Raw genomic sequence first — 15,800 nt, 5'->3', positions numbered from 1 at the left:
CCCCTTACAGCAGCCAGAAAGATGCTGGTAAAACATAATTAGATGCTTCCATCACACTTAAACACAGGTCCCAACCTCCATTCTAGCTTACTAACACCTACCAGCCCCTCTCCGTTCTTATCTCAGCTTTTTCCTCTTGTAGCCCACTATCTCCTAGCTCACTGGGCTCCTCAGTTCCTCAAACACAAAACCATTCTCACTCTGAGATCTTTGCATTGACCGTGCCCTTTGCCTACAATGCTATTCCCCTGACTTTTACTGATCTGGCTCCTTGTCACTCAGATCTCAGCTTAAACAATCACCTCCCAGAGCCCTTCCTCCACTCCCTCAGTCAAAGCACCCAGGGTGAATCCTCCTAAGTGTTCCTTATCATTCTCTCCTATTTATGTGTTTGTTTATTATCTGCCTCCTCCACATACCCCTACTGGAATGCAAGTGCCCAGGATCAGTGTTTCCAGTGTCTTTTTCTTCACTCTAAACTCAGTGCGGGATCAGTGCCCAGAACAATACAGGCACACAAGTGGGAATCCAATAGAGATTTAATAAAACTAGACAAATGCATGCCACGAATGAAAGAAATCTTACAGACTGCTGAAGGGCAAGTAGCCCAGGCCTGTGGCTAACACCCAGGGCCAGGAGTCAGGGATAGATAATGAATGCTTGCACTCTGTAGCTGTAGGCATGTGGGCAAGTTTGCCCACTTCTCTAGACCTTACATTTCTCAAGCAAAATGGGGATGACAGCACCTGTCTTGTGGGAGTGCTGGAAGAATTGAAAGAGATAAATCGTGTAGAGTGCCCAGCACAGAGCTCAACACAGAAGAAATGTTCACTGTCATTGCCAACAATCCCACCTTCCAGGTAGCAAAACTGAGACTCAGAAAGGGGCAAGCATCACTGCTGGAGTTAGATACTGAGTGAGTAGCAGAGCCAGGTCAGAAACGCACATCTTCAGTCTCTGTCCTCAGATCAGCTGTTCCTCTGACATAATTACAAAACTTCTTGATATCATGTCACTGGTTTACATATTTCACCTCGTTTCAGAAAGTATCTAAAGTACCTGACAAAAGATACACATAGTCCATGTCTTTTTTTTAAGTGAAAAAACTATGGGATGAGAGAAGCAGATGGAAAAATAAGGTGAAGAAAGGGGACAAAAAATAGGAGCCATAAGTCTCATACTATTTGTTACAAGCAGGTTTCAGATTTGGTCCTCAGATTCCCAGAAGCCAATACAAAACCAGAAAATACCTGGGGAGATTCCTTTAGAACACCTGGCTATTGAAATGTCACAGCAATGTGTGAAAAGGTGCCACTCTCCAGTTGAGAACCCATTATCTGCTTCCTCCTGACCACACTGTTGGGTTCAAATCCCAGTTCCACTACTGAGGGCATGACCTTGGGCAATCTACTTAACTCCTTGAAGCCCCAGGTTCTTCCTTCATAATGGAGGTTAAAAAAATACCATACCTAAGTGTATAAAAAACGAGGTATATACATACAAGGGAATATCATCTGTCCTTTAAAAAGAAGGAAATTCTGATACATGCTACAATATGAACATTGAGGGTATTATTCTGAGTGAAGTAAGCCATTTCACTAAGGGATCAGCACTGTATGATTCCACTTATTTGAGATACCTAGAGTAGTCAAACTCTGAGAAAGAGAAGGTAGAAGAGTGGTTGTCAGGGAGTGGCAGGAGGAGAGAATGAGGAGTTAATGTTTCGATGGATACAGAGTCTCAGCTTTGCAAGATGAAAAGTGCTCTGGAGATATTGGTTGCATAACAGGTGACAGACTTAACACTACTGAGCTGTACACTTCAAATGGTTAAGATGTAAATGCTATGTGCATTTTACCAAAATTAAAAATAATTTTTTGTAAAGTATATACTCATAGGTAGCTCTAGTAGTGACTATATGATTTAGGTCAAGTGCTTAGCACCAAGCTTGGCACCAGGAAGCAAGCAATTTATATCAGTTCTTATTAATAGGAGTAGCATTCACATTGGTACTACCGACTCTAACCTTGTAGTACCCCTGTCCATCAGCACCACAGCAGGAAAACATCACGAGCCTTAATGCTTTAAGGCAGCCTCCTTCCACGTGTGAGCAAGGCCATCAATCCCCATCCTGCCACAGGCTATGCAGGAGAAGACAGGTTGCATATAGATACCTGGGGGATCTGCTCAAGTCCTGCCACCCCAGGGCTTCAGAGCAGCTTAAAAAATTGTTTTCCCTATTTTCAACGCTGACCAGAACAAAGGGAGGTCTCAGGGCACTTTCCTTGCTCTATTAAAATCTGCCACACAATGCCACTAGCATCAAAGTGTTTCCCCAAAACACATCTCCATCATCTTCCTTGCATTGGAGCAAGCCCCCACCCCCACCCTAAGTTGATCGGAAACTGAACAGACCACAAAGAGTTACTCATTATGGCATCTGGTGCACTGTATTGGGGCGGTGCCCTCTTGGTCTGTTGAATGCTGCCACTGCACCAAAGAAGGCTAAAAGTGTGTGTGTGTGTGTGTGTGTGTGTGTGTGTGTGTGTGTGTGTGTCCACGTGCACGCGCGCTTAAAATCTATTCAGAATCAGAGCTCACTTTTGAATGTGAGGGAATAACACTCCAGAATTCTTGCAGCTTCAAGAATAGCAATAGAGGCTTAGATGGAAAGCCCTGCTCAACTTCTTTCAAGGCCCGTTCACAATTTCCACTGACACAGATAAAACTGAAATAAAGGGCTCCACTATTTAGTTCTGCCTTTTGGAAAAGCTATCATCCCCTTTCAGAAAAGAAAAAGATATAGGCAGCAAAGCAGATCAGAAGGTAGCAGTTCACATTCAAACAGCATTCACATGATCAAAAGCAGGGAAAGAGAAGTAGAAACCAAAGAGGTGGGAGAGGGGAGTAAAATACAAAACAAATTCTGGTATCTAAGTCCATGTAACATGATTGAAAGATATCTGAACTGGGAGAATGTGTTCTATTTCTCACCAATTAGATCAGTAAATGTGGGCAATTCTGGCATCTCTGCATCTCAATATTCTCATCTGCAAAATGGGCATGTTCTCAGCCTTTGCCTGAAGGAAGAGCTTACGTACAGTGGAAGGAAGAATGAACAGAGTGAGAAGATCTGTGTTCTAATCCTAACCATGTACCTTTACAGCAAAAGAGCTGCGCACTTTGGGCCTCCATGTCCATTGTCCTGCTATAAAATGAGACAGATCAACTAAATAATTTCTAAGTGTCCATCCATCTCTGACAGTCCATCAAAAAACACACAAATGGCCCGAGCTGGTTTGGCTCAGTGGATAGAGCGTCAGCCTGTGGACTGAAGGATCCCAGGTTCTATTCTGGTCAAGGGCACATGCCCTGGTTGTGGGCTCAATCCCCAGTAGGGGGCAGGCAGGAGGCAGCCCATCAATTATACTCTCTCATCATCGATGTTTCTATCTCTCTCTCCCACTCCCTTCCTCTCTAAAATCAATAAAAATACATATTAAATAAAAAACACAAATGTTGCTGAAACTGGTTTGGCTCAGTGAATAGAGCGTTGGCCTGCGGACTGAAGGGTCCCAGGTTCGATTCCGGTCAAGGGCATGTACCTTGGTTGTGGGCACATCCCCAGTAGGAGATGTGCAGGAGGCAGCTGATCGATGTTTCTCTCTCATCGATGTTTCTAACTCTCTATCTCTCTCCCTTCCTCTCTGTAAAAAAATCAATAATATATATATATATGGAATAATAATAATAATAATAATAAAATGAGAAAAAAAACCCACAAATGTCCTGCAAACCAGATATTTTTCCAGACTGTGGATGCTGTGCAGATGCTACTAGTACATACTAGTAAGTCCAACCATAGCCCTGCTTTTCAAGCTAAAACTATCCCTGCCCACGCATCCCCAAACATCCCTTCTGGCTTGTTGATTTAGCCCTAGCAATCAGACAGACATCACTCCCAAATTATCTTTCTACCCAATTCAAGCTAGGCCTCAGGTGGGAAAAAATATCTCTAAATTTTCTATACACAAATAGAATTTTTTCTCAAGCAGAGCCTCGTTCTAAATCCCACTGTGAGGAGTACTCCCCTGGGAAAGCAGCTGTCCACACCCCAAATTAAAGCTACAGTGCTCCCAGTAACAAGTCCCATTGCCCGGCAAGCAAGCCAGCTGTCAGGGCTATAAACCCAGGGTCTGGGAGCAGAAATGCCATTTGCTCTGGCAATAATGATGTACTCACGCGATGTCAGGCAGCTGACCCTCCGCTGGCTCTCACTTCCTCTCACACACCGGAGTCCTATTGCAAGGAGGTGATCCCAAGGCCAGAGGGGAACAGCACTGAGACATTCTCTTCTCTGCTTCCAGAACAAGGGGCAAGGGAATAGAGGGGAGGGATGGGGGGAGTGGGGGAGGGGAGAGACTTGGTTTCTGGAAACAAGAATTCAAATCCTGCTTCTCCTAAACCCTGAGTCACCTCCTTCTCTTCCAATAGATCAGTGTGGTGGGTAAACATTTCCATATATGGGGAAGCAGGCTGGAGGATGTCAGAAAAATCACCCTTCTGTCCTCTGGCACTTGAAGAACATGCCCCACTTAAGACAGAATTCCTTACTCGGAGTAAATGTTTAACCCCAAAAGAAGTGGAGTCTAAACTGTCCCGCATGCTCCACCACCCAAACAAGGGAGGGACTAGTTTGAAAGTCTATAAGCTCACCTTAGGAATGGGGTCATGGGAGAATACAACTACATTTATGAAGTCACTCTATTAATTCAGGGTAAGGGGAGGTATCTGGCGGGATTCACCTGAAGAGGTCACCAAGAATCCATCTGCAGTTTTTTTAATGACAGGTGAGTCTAAAACAATCCCCACTCTTGAAGCCCAATCCCTGACTCTCTTGGGCAGAGAATTCTCCTGGGAACTTAGTTTTGCATGAGTTCTTCATAGGATGGATACCAGGTGGGAAGACCCAGAACAAAACCAGACTTTCAGGGTTTGGGGGATGGGGAGTTCGAAATAGGAGTGTGGAATGCCCCATTTAACTTGTAAGGTTAATTCCAATCTGAAGTTCCTGAGTAGTGTTCAATGACTAAATTGGACCAGTGAAGTCAGTCAGGAATGAATGTGGTCTAAAATAACTCCAGACTAATTTAGAGGAGGAGAAAGGAGAGAGAAAAGAGATGCTGGGGGAAATAACGGGATGGGTAAACAGGGGTCTGCTCAGCAAAAGGAATCCATATCTCAGCTTCCTAGTGATTCTATTTCTTAGCGTGATTTTGTTCTGCTATTGGCTGTAAAGGCTTATATAGGTCAGATGAGCCATTTTTCAGAATTACCACCCACTTCCTAGCTTTTGGGCCTGCATCATGAGGCTACTTGTTCTCATCCCAAGAGAATCTTCTAGCAATAAACAGCACTGGTCAGGGAGCAAGAGGACCCAAGCCCTAAATCCAGATCAGTCACTCCTTAAAACCTGGGACAAATCAGTTCTCCTCTTGTAGCTTATATTGTTTCACCTACAAACTGGGTAGCTATCCCAAGATTGTCCAACTATCAGTTCTGAAAGCAGCTTCTACTTGGTCTAGACAAATAGTCTTGACACATTTATGTTGATTACTTGTTTTTGCAAGGATGCCTCAAGTGCCTGAAAATTTGCAGACGTTTCTTATTTGTCGCCATGTTGAATAAATGGACACAAACATAAGTGACTATTAAATGATAAGGAAAGGATCAGAGAACCTTCCACCACATGCCAAAACCAGAACTCAGCACAGAAGTCTCACCACTGCCATACTCCCAGGAGATCCCAGAGGCAGGCCTGAAGAGGGTAAAGAGATGGCCTTCATTTGTTACTAGACCAGCCATCAGACCCAGTGGTTCTTATAGAAAGATTGTCATCCTGTGAGGATCTCAAAGTCCCTTCCAATATTGCCACAGGAATGTTTTAGCAGATGAAAGAGATATTCCATGAAAAATAGTTGCCCATGGATGGCCTGGGAATTCTAAAAACCAAGGACCAAGGAGAGAGCTACAGGGATAGATATGAAAACCAGAATGATAGAGTCTCTACCGTCCATTTTGCAAATAGCATTTAGAGATCAGTTTCCACATCCACAAAGGGGTCCTTCATTCCTTAATGCACGTGTGCCTCTCTTCCTCTTATGTCTTAACCACTGACAACCAGTGGACCTTGGATCTCACAAGAAGAAGACCATAAGGCCACTGAGCCGATGCCCTTCTCCCCCATTAATGAATCCCTGTGGTCTCTGGTGAGGTGCAGAACATCTCCTACACAACACCTCCTGCAGCTGCAAATTCTGTCTTTCCAATAAAAAGTTCTTCCTTATATAGAAACAAAATCTGGCTCCCTATGAAGCTATCCCAGGCCTCATCCCTCAGTTACTCTGGCTGTTTCCTGACCATATCACACTGCTAGCTCCTAAGGCATCTGTTGCCAACTTGAAATCCATCCTTCTGGGGTTTTCCAGTAAGTGTTACTGTTCTACATATATACTGCTGGCCTTATGTATTCACAAGACATACCCTACTAAATCCCAGTCATTGAGAAATGGGAGAAGTTAGGTCTTCCAGGCCAGTTCCTCATCTACCTCTACCTCATCACCATGCCACATTCCTGTCCTCCATGGACAAAGCTTGGGATCCCATTCCCACCTCCCCACTCCTGCTCTCCATTCCTGCCAGATCTAAAACTGTCTCCAAGATTCAAGACTGTTCCAAGGAACATGGAGAGAGCGCTCTGTATAAAAAATAGAGTCTTCCCAACTCAAGTGCTCTCGTGGCCTGCAGGCAGGACAGTAGGGACAGTCTTGCCCATCGAGGGTCTGGGAGTTTGTTCGTGACCCCTGAAAACCCCAGCATCATTCTAGAATATGTTGTCTTCACAAAAAGGGGTAAGATTTCTTTTCTGTCACAGTTCATGGCACTACTTGGATTTCAGGTACAAGTAGCGACAATGCCTCACATTAGAAGCACGCTTTATGGGTTAGTAACTGCTTCCCCAGATTGTCTCATTTAATCCCTCTGGCAGTTACCCCTGAAGGGAGTCTTCTTCCTAATTTAGTTGTAGGGAAACTGTCGAGCAGAGGTGTTAAGTATATTCCCAAGGTCACAGCAAGAGTAAGTTCCCAAAAGAACACTGGTTTAGGAGTTAGACTGTTCAAGATTCCAGGTGCACTTCTGGTAGCTGTACGATCTCTAAATAACAGTTTAAGCTTTCGCAAACCTTGGTTTCTACACCTGAAAATTGGAGATTAACACAGACCCTCTGTCTACCTCTCAGGACAGTTATGAGGATCAAATGAGATAATGCGAGTGAAAGCCCTCTGGAGAAAGGGAAGGCAGTACAAAGTGTAAGGGATCATTGTGTTATTACTTGTAAATGACTGTGCATTCCATTACAAATTCAAAAAGCAGTGAAGTCATTCTCAAGACAAAGAAACATTAAGGCTCTGGAATTACAGGGCAATAATCTGATGTTCTACAGGTTATGTCTATATACTACTCCCTCTTGCAGTTGAAGGTCAGCAGTAACTGTCAAGTTTCCAACTGCCAAGTCACACAAGTTTACAGGAATGCTCAAGACAAACGCTCCCTTTTCAGCTACAAGCAAATGCCAGGCCCAAAGGAGATAATAGAGATGGACGTTGGGAGACCCCTGAGATTCTCAGTTCCGGAAACGTGACCTGCAGTTTTTTCCTTGGAGAAGTTGTTAGAAACACAAACTCCAGTTTCTCTGCAATACGCCCATGGGGAAATAAGCATGCAGTAAGGAGCTACTGACCAGAGAGCACTGAGGGAGCTCCCAAGCACGAATTCAGGGGAACAGGATATTTCAAGTTGCAGATACAAAAGATAAATTTCAACCCATTAAAAACCTCCCCAGCCCAGCTGGTGTTGTGCACTGGTTGAGGATCGACCTATGAATTGGGGAGTCGAGGTTCAATTCCCAGGCCAGGGCACATCCCAGGTTTTGGGCTAGACCCCCAGGAGAGGGCAGCTGATCAATGATTCTCTCTCATCATTAATGTTTCTACCTCTCTCTCCCTTCCCCCTCTGAAATCAATAAACATATTAAATAAATAAATAAGCAAATAAATTAATTAATTAATAAAAACCTCCCAGCCACTCCTTAAGCTTTGAGACAAAATTTTAAGGCAGGAAAGAGGCCCATTTACATACCAGAGGTCCTGCTGCAGGTCACCTGGGAGCCAGAGGGCACCCGAGAAGATCTGAGAGTGCAGCAACTGGTCTGGCTTCCTTCAGTCCTCTCCCAACACGCTAGTCATCAGGATTCTCTTCAATTTCTGCAAAGATCCAAGTCATCAATGTCATTATGGAGGAGCCAGATGTCCCCCAGAAAGCCATTCCCAAGGCATTTGAACACACAGCTCAATGATGATTGTTTTCTGCTTTGCATTTTGTCATCTGTTTCCTGTGCTCAACACTGGAGAGAAGCACTGACTAAATTAATTTGTGACACAGATGTGTGAGCACTAGTGGCAAAGGTGGACAGTCAGGTGCAAACAGAGATAACTCAGAAAGGTCAACTGAAGCCCATACCATAATTGTTGCAGGCCAAGGTGTTACAGTCTTTTTTTTTTTTAACACTATTAGAGTGTATTTCTAAAAGTAGAGCGGTTTTATTTGAGACACAAAATTCCAATTACACCATTGATGGGTTTAAAAAATAGTATCTTTGGCTCCTCACTGCCAAATACTAATAATAACAATAACCACTAAAATTGAATGAGTGTTTATTCTGGGCTGAGCATTGTACTAAGCAGGTTGCATACATTATGCCATTTAATCCCATCAACAACCCAGTGAGCTGATCAGTCTCATTTACACATTACAGATGAGAAAGGAAGACTTAAAGGAAAAGTAAACTGGCCAATTCCAGAGAGAGTACGTGGAAAGGCCAGAATTAACTAACTCACAGGGCAAGCAACCCCTAACCTTTCCCATTGTCCAGCCTCTCTCTCTATTCCATTTATTGGAGATGATATCATCCTCGTGTAACTATTACACATGATGATCATATATAACAAACATAACCATGTCCAAAAAAACATTTGACAAAAGTCCTTATTTGTTTCTGTCTCCTCACCAGACCTGTGACATCAGAAAGCTTGCCTGTGTTCCCGGCACTGTGTACACAGTGAACACTCAATAATCACAGGTATTCAGTTAGACAATGTGTTTGAAGGTTGGGCCAGGAAACTAATCTCCGTGAGGTTCCCAAGGTCCAAAGGGGAGACATAGCCAAGCTGAAAGATACAGGTCAAGTATCGTGCACATGGGGTAACCTGAAGCTTCTGACGGAAGCTTCTCAGAGGCTGCCTGACCCTTGAACCTGCAGCCAGGTGCTCCCGAGGCCTCAGACTGAGGTGCACAAAAAGCACATCTCCTTGAAAAAGGGGGAAAGTTCTGGGACCCCTGGCAACTCTGACTTTTACCAAGCCACTTTGGTTGTAGTAAAAAGACGAACTAGGCTAGAACAATGAGTTTCAAACTTTCCTTTCCCTAACAACAGAGCCTTCCTTTTTTTTTTTTCAATGATATGCTTTGCAAATGCTCAGCTTGTAAATAAGTCTCAGCCTGGGCTCCAGAAGTCCCCTTCCCTGCTATTCTCTCATCATTTGTCATCTCCCACACCCATCACCCAGACCAACCCCAAAGCCACTCCTGGAGTCTCACAAGCTCGAGGAGCAGAGCTTGAAAACCTCCAGCCTTCTGAGGTCTTCATAGCACCTTCTGGTTCTGATTCCTATAACCTCCAAGGTCTGAGACATACCTCTGTAATAAGCAGCTCTGCATTTTTATCAGTGAGATGGGAAATATGTAGTGTAACAGGGAAGAAAGAATTCTCAAACTAGAAAACTTGGATTATAGTCTATTTAGGACCTGTGTTCTCACAAGCGAGTTATTTAGATCTCGCTAAACCTCAGTTTTTCCTGTCTATAAAATGGGAAATAATAATGCTATCAACCAAATTAGGTTTTTATGAGGATTAACTTATTGAATATGTATATACACAAGCTGCTTAGCAGAATATTACAGTAAATACTGTGTTATAATCGCCCCATCTATAAATGTATCTAAGTCCACAGATGGAAAAGTATGTAGCACTGTGTCCATGGCAAAGGAGATGCTCAATAAGTGACAGAGGCCCATCTCGTTCCTTCCGTGCTCTCATGGACATTTTCAGCTTGGACAAACCTAGACAGCTATAAAGAGCCAGAAGGACAAACACCTTTTGTGTCCCAAATTACCTAGAGCTCATCTTTAAAATCGTACAGCCTGTCTCTAGGACCTTTGAAATTCATGGCCATCTGGGCTTCCAAGAATGTCAGCCAACACAGTCAAGGGGGTATAAGAGGTTCAGAAAGTGAGTTTGAGAAAACCACTGATCCAGATAATTGGCACCGGAGAGAGTATTAGATGTGACATCCTCCCAGCTTCCACATCGACCAGCCAAGCAGCCTGAGAAATTCCACCTGTTCTCTGAGTCTTGATTTCTCTATTTGTGAAATAGGGGTAAGAACCCTATCTTCCATCTCCCCATGATGCTGAGCAAAACCAAGGAGTTGATGGGTTTCAAAACTTCCCAGCTCTATACTTATATAAAATATTATCATTTTTATTATAACCTTAAGTAAAAAGTTGAACCATTACAAAAAAAAAACAAACAAAAAACACTTAGGATGTGCCAAAAACTTGGGAATCACCGTATTTTGAGGCCTTTGCTCTAACTGCAAGATTCCTTGTTTCTTGCCTCACTTTTACCTCAGGCTCCCTGCACATCCTGAAGGTGCTGCAAGGTTGACCCCATTTCATCACAGCTTTCCCAGCTGACTTCTCACCAGTGTTCTGAACTGCACAAAAAATAATGTGCAGCTGTGTTCGAGCCAGCACTCAGGGGCTCCAGGAGGGGCCCCAACCCATCTTTCCCAGCGAACTCTCCCATCATATTGCTACATGAGTCTCTGGCTTCAGGCAAGAGTATATCCCCAACTCCTCACAACTCCAAGGTTTGACCATGTTTTCCCTCGGGGCTGTACCTCCAAATCTGAGCACAAAATCTCCTCACTGTGCAGTGGGGAAGTGGACTCTTCAGAAGGGTTCTGTGATTGGGGTGAACTCAGCAGTGTCTTCAGTGCTCCAATCCTTTTCTAAAGATGGTCCCAATGATTACTGGTCCATAAAAGTGAACATCAGGAATAAAAGGAAATATTTCTGTATTTCTTTGTAGTCAACAAAGCTTTCATTGTCCCACCTTTTGGAATGCTTATTGCCACATCTGACCAAGACAGCCATTCTACAGATGAGAAACCTGAGGGTTCATGGCAGAGTAAGAAGCTGAGCCAGTAGCCCAGTCCATATGACACACTTCATCAGCAGCAGAGTGCCCTGAAAACCTGTCATAAGAGGTGCCCTGGGCAAGTCACTGTCCTTCTCTGAGACATACAATGAGGACTCTGGGGTGATCCCACAAACGTACACACCTCTTTCTCTCTCCTGAAAGATTTCAGAAATGAAACCTTAGAGAGGAACTAACAAGGAAATGCTTGCATTTGTGTTTGGTCAGTTCCAACCCAAGCTTTCCTTCCCAACCTCCAAAGCCCATCCCATCAGAAGGACGAGGCACTGACCCCAATGCCAAAAAGCCACCAAGACTCTACAGGCTGACACAGGGGATGCTGCCGTGTGATAGCATCACCATGCAGAACAGCAAGCTGCTCCCTCAGAATAACTGCAGTCACGGTCACAGCGCATGAACTTTGTCAGCAAATTGCTGGTTTGATTGGCAATTTTTAATAAGCTTATGAGTCAAGGGCATTAATGCGGATGGGACAGTATGCACCCGACATGCCTTGTGGCCTGTGGGCTCCACGAGGGAGGACAATAAAAGAAACCCTCTTTTCTTCAAGATCCTTGAGACAGTAGCTTCTCTCTTTACAGTGAAGGCAACTAGGACTGCTGCCTGACCACAGCACTTTCATTTGGATGTGGAGACAGTATCTGCATAGCAGGCTGCCAAGCCCTCTCCTGGAATTCTCCTTAAGTCTAAGTGTTGACTGCTAGGTTATCCCAGGACCACAGGATTCCCACCTGGCAAAATTCAGGTACCAACTAGTCCACTTGCTGTAAACAACTTGCTTGGGGCATTCATTCATTCATTCATTCAGAAAGCACCCGAAGTTCACTGACGCACAGTGAGAAGATAAGGCTGGGTTTCTGCTTCCAAGAACCCTGCACCAAAATCTTAAAGTGGCTTCCCAGTGGCAACACAGTAAGTCCAAGTGCTTAATCTAATATCTCAAGTTTCTGAATAACACAGAGTCTGTTCCACTATAAACTCCTTCCCACTGCCACTCAGCATACATCCTCTGCGTATTCAGACTGAACTCTTAACTCCCATGTTCTCATACTTGACCTACTTCCCTTCCCCATCCTGAGATCCCAGATAGATATCCTATACATCCTTCCAGGCCATTGGCAGTTCTCAACATGAACAAAATTGCTCTTTGAAGAAAGACAATTATTTCTGCATTGTCTCATGTGTTACAGGATGTCTAGCATCTCTGGCCCTGAGCACTGCACGGCAATGGTGGTCTGGCCTTCAGCACTGAGACAAAAACAAAAAATACACTCCACCACATTTGTAAATACCTGTTAAAGAGATGTTACTGCCTCCAATGGTGAATTACCTGATCACTGTCACTCAGCATGAAACCTCCCTTGCTTCTCAGTCCAGTCAGAATAATCTCCCTTCTCTGAATTTGCTTAGCCTGCTGTCTAGGACACCAATCATGACCTTCTTTGTACTATTCTTACGATGAACTTGACTTATTCCCTTCTCCAGTGAAGGCTCCCAGTGGAAGAACCCATGACTGACCTTTGTCCAAAGTGCCAAATCTAGACCCAAGTCAGGCTTACAGTAAGCGTTTAAGAAACATTTGTGACCAAATTATATAAACAGAACAACTGTCCAAGGCATAACTCCCTATAGAAGATTAAACTGAACTAAAAAACTACAAGTCAACCACTGTTGTCAAAACTTAAAAAATAAAGAGGGAGGGGGGGCGGTGGGGAACGAGAGAGTAGGAGATATCTATAATACTATCAACAATAAAAAATACATTTTTTAAAAACATCAAAAACAGAATTTGGATAAATGGCCTGCTTTTTCAGGATACTGAGTATATTAATGTTATATATTTTATGTAAATAAAAAAATATTAAGTAGATTATCATACCTAACTAGTGGCCCAGTGCACAGACTTGTGCACATTCACAAGAAATTAGAAGAAATATTTTAATATCGCTATTCGCCCTTTCTCTGCAATAGAAGTGTCAACAAAATTCACGATCGAAACACACATATGCGATTGGCATCAGTGAGAGTTTTATATGTATCATGCATGCACGAGTCAATGTTTTTTTTTTAATTGCCAGCGCACGTCATATGTACTGGCCGGTCAGTCGGACGGATAGGCAAACATACGGTCAGTCACTTAGCCTTTTATATATATTTATATATATAGATAGATAATATTAAAGTACTATAATTAATGGTGCATATTAAGTATTTTGGAGTAATTTTGGACACATTCTCTCAATTGGCTCAATGAGAGCTCCTTCCCCCCTCTAAAGTGCCCTACTGCATGGCAGAAGTAGACTGCTAAAAACTACATTTCCCATGCTCCCTCGAAACTAGTAAATCAGATTCCAGCAATTAGATGTACTCAAGTGAGACTTAGAAGGTGAATGTGGAGCTAATTCACCCTGCTGCTATTCCTAGTGGCAACCAACTTTGTGAAACCCTAAGAGTCAACATGCCGCTCTACTGGACAATACAGTGTTCCGCCACCAACTCTGAGGATGCTGAGAAAAAGTTTGAGAGGCCTCCACAGTGGCTTCCTAATGTCTTTATCCCTGATTGTGGCTTTAGAACAAATTCTTCAACTCAATAGTTCCAGATGTAGCCTCCTGGCTCCCAGGGCTCCATCCCTCCCAACAATGTTGTTGGTATTTTTTTCCCCTGATTTAATGCATTTCCACTTAAATTGTGTGAGACGTCTTTCCTGCACTTAATCCTGATAGATGGAAGAGAGAAAATAAAAGACAATAGATCGATTAACTGATCATCCATTCCTCCACTGATTGATCTCCTCAAGTAAAGACCTACATCCGTCTATACCTAGGACCCTCCCATGCCTCTGTGAAGGGAAAGTATTTCACTTTACAATAATGGGCCACACAAACCTAAGCGACCATAAGGGACCAGTGGTACATTCGTAAGCTAATCAGAACTACACAAACTAGCTTGTGGTCAACATAAATTCTAAAGCATGTAACAGAAAACCTGGGTATAGCGCAAATACTAGCTCTTTCCTGAGAATTTCTTGCTTGACCTCTTTCTTTTCCAGATTTGCCCCTGAACACTTCAGTACCTCAAAAGCATGCCGTCTGCACACCTAGCACATCTGCTCTGCGCAACCCCACAGAGTCAGCCTCCAGAAATGCCTGCTCCTGTCCTTATTTGCTTGTTTGTAAAACAGTGTTAGTGATCGTACCTTCTTCATAGGTTTGTTTAAAAGATTAGATGAATCATCATGAATAAAGCAGCCACAGCAGTGACCGGCACAGAGTGAGTGCTTGCTAAGTGTCACCTAGTGTGTAAACCAAGGAGCAATCTTAGGGCACAGGCATATGCACTATTTTACAAATGAGGAAACTGAGACTCGGAGAATTTATATAACTTGCCCAAGGTCAGCTGCCTCATAAGCAAGGGGTGGAGACAGGATCCAAATCCAGCTCCATTGCCTGCCTTCCACAAAACCCGAAGCTCTTTGCTCTTCAGCATCCTGCCTGCTGATATGCACACCTAATGGAAAAATATATTAAACTGGAGGAGAAAAACAGCCCAGACAGAATGGGGCTGTACCTTGGGAGCTCTCTGGGCATCACAGGATGATAAGGCCAATGTCATAAGCCCTGCCCTTCAGCACAGTCAGCTCCTGTGGGTAAAATTAGCTCAGCTCTGCTCCAGTCCCGCCTGGAGCCCCAGGCAAAACTCACTCTGGGCACAGCATAACCTCATCTGACCTCAGTCCCAGGAAGGGTCCCTCATGAACCTCATTAGGGCTTGAGATGACTCATTTTGCTCCTTTCTGTCTCTGGCTGCTGAGGTCACCTCTCTGCTATCCAGAAAGGCAGCTCCAAAGGAGAAGTAAAGATGAAAATACAAGCAACATTCTGAATTCCTTTCCTCCAGGACCATTCATCAGGAAGGATGGGGAGCCCGCTGCCATGCCAGCTGTGTACGGGGGAAGCAGGCTTCCCTGCATTAGATAACCCAGCTCAAGACCACAGACAGGCACCAGCACAATGGACTCCTGAGCTTTCCCTCCTTATTTTACTCTGGGGATGATGGTACTCTGTGTCCTGTAGAGCTAGCCCACTGGTGATGACCACCAGGCTCTTCTCCACATCCTTAGAACCAGATTTGAAGGGGAGCTCAAATACCATTTCTCCTGGAGCTACCTACCATCCCTACCTAGCTAGAATTTCCACCGCAAATTCCAAAATGCCTTATCTCTACCCCTTATTATTTGTCATTTATTTGCTCAACAACTATCTCTTGCACACCTATTTTGGACTTGAGGATACAGAAATGGAAGGGATGACGGTTGCCCTCGGGAAATGGAACCAACTTCAATAAATAGCTGAAAATGAGAGGGGAGTTTTAGGGGTCAGAGGTGTATTCTAAGCAG

General features: G+C 43.9%; 1 protein-coding gene across 12 annotated transcripts in view; it reads right to left on the bottom strand.

Annotated features, from left to right (window-relative positions):
• Positions 1–15,800, bottom strand: part of LPP (LIM domain containing preferred translocation partner in lipoma) — a 665,671-nt gene that overhangs the window by 602,054 nt on the left and 47,817 nt on the right. For 9 of the 12 annotated variants that reach the window (XM_059687363.1, XM_059687359.1, XM_059687360.1 and 6 more), the window contains one exon: positions 8,200–8,324. The exons of 1 other annotated variant lie outside the window; for it this stretch is intronic. The gene's annotated coding sequence lies outside the window, so the exon portion shown is untranslated. Of the gene's footprint in view, positions 1–4,242; positions 4,398–5,739; positions 5,819–8,199; positions 8,325–15,800 lie in introns of those variants that run through there. 2 more of the 12 variants (XM_059687357.1, XM_059687352.1) reach the window with 2 other exon arrangements.

The sequence above is a fragment of the Myotis daubentonii genome, chromosome 3 (genome assembly GCF_963259705.1).
Source record: "Myotis daubentonii chromosome 3, mMyoDau2.1, whole genome shotgun sequence".
In the NCBI taxonomy this organism is placed as follows: domain Eukaryota; kingdom Metazoa; phylum Chordata; class Mammalia; order Chiroptera; family Vespertilionidae; genus Myotis; species Myotis daubentonii.
This window is presented reverse-complemented; position numbering and strand designations above follow the sequence as displayed.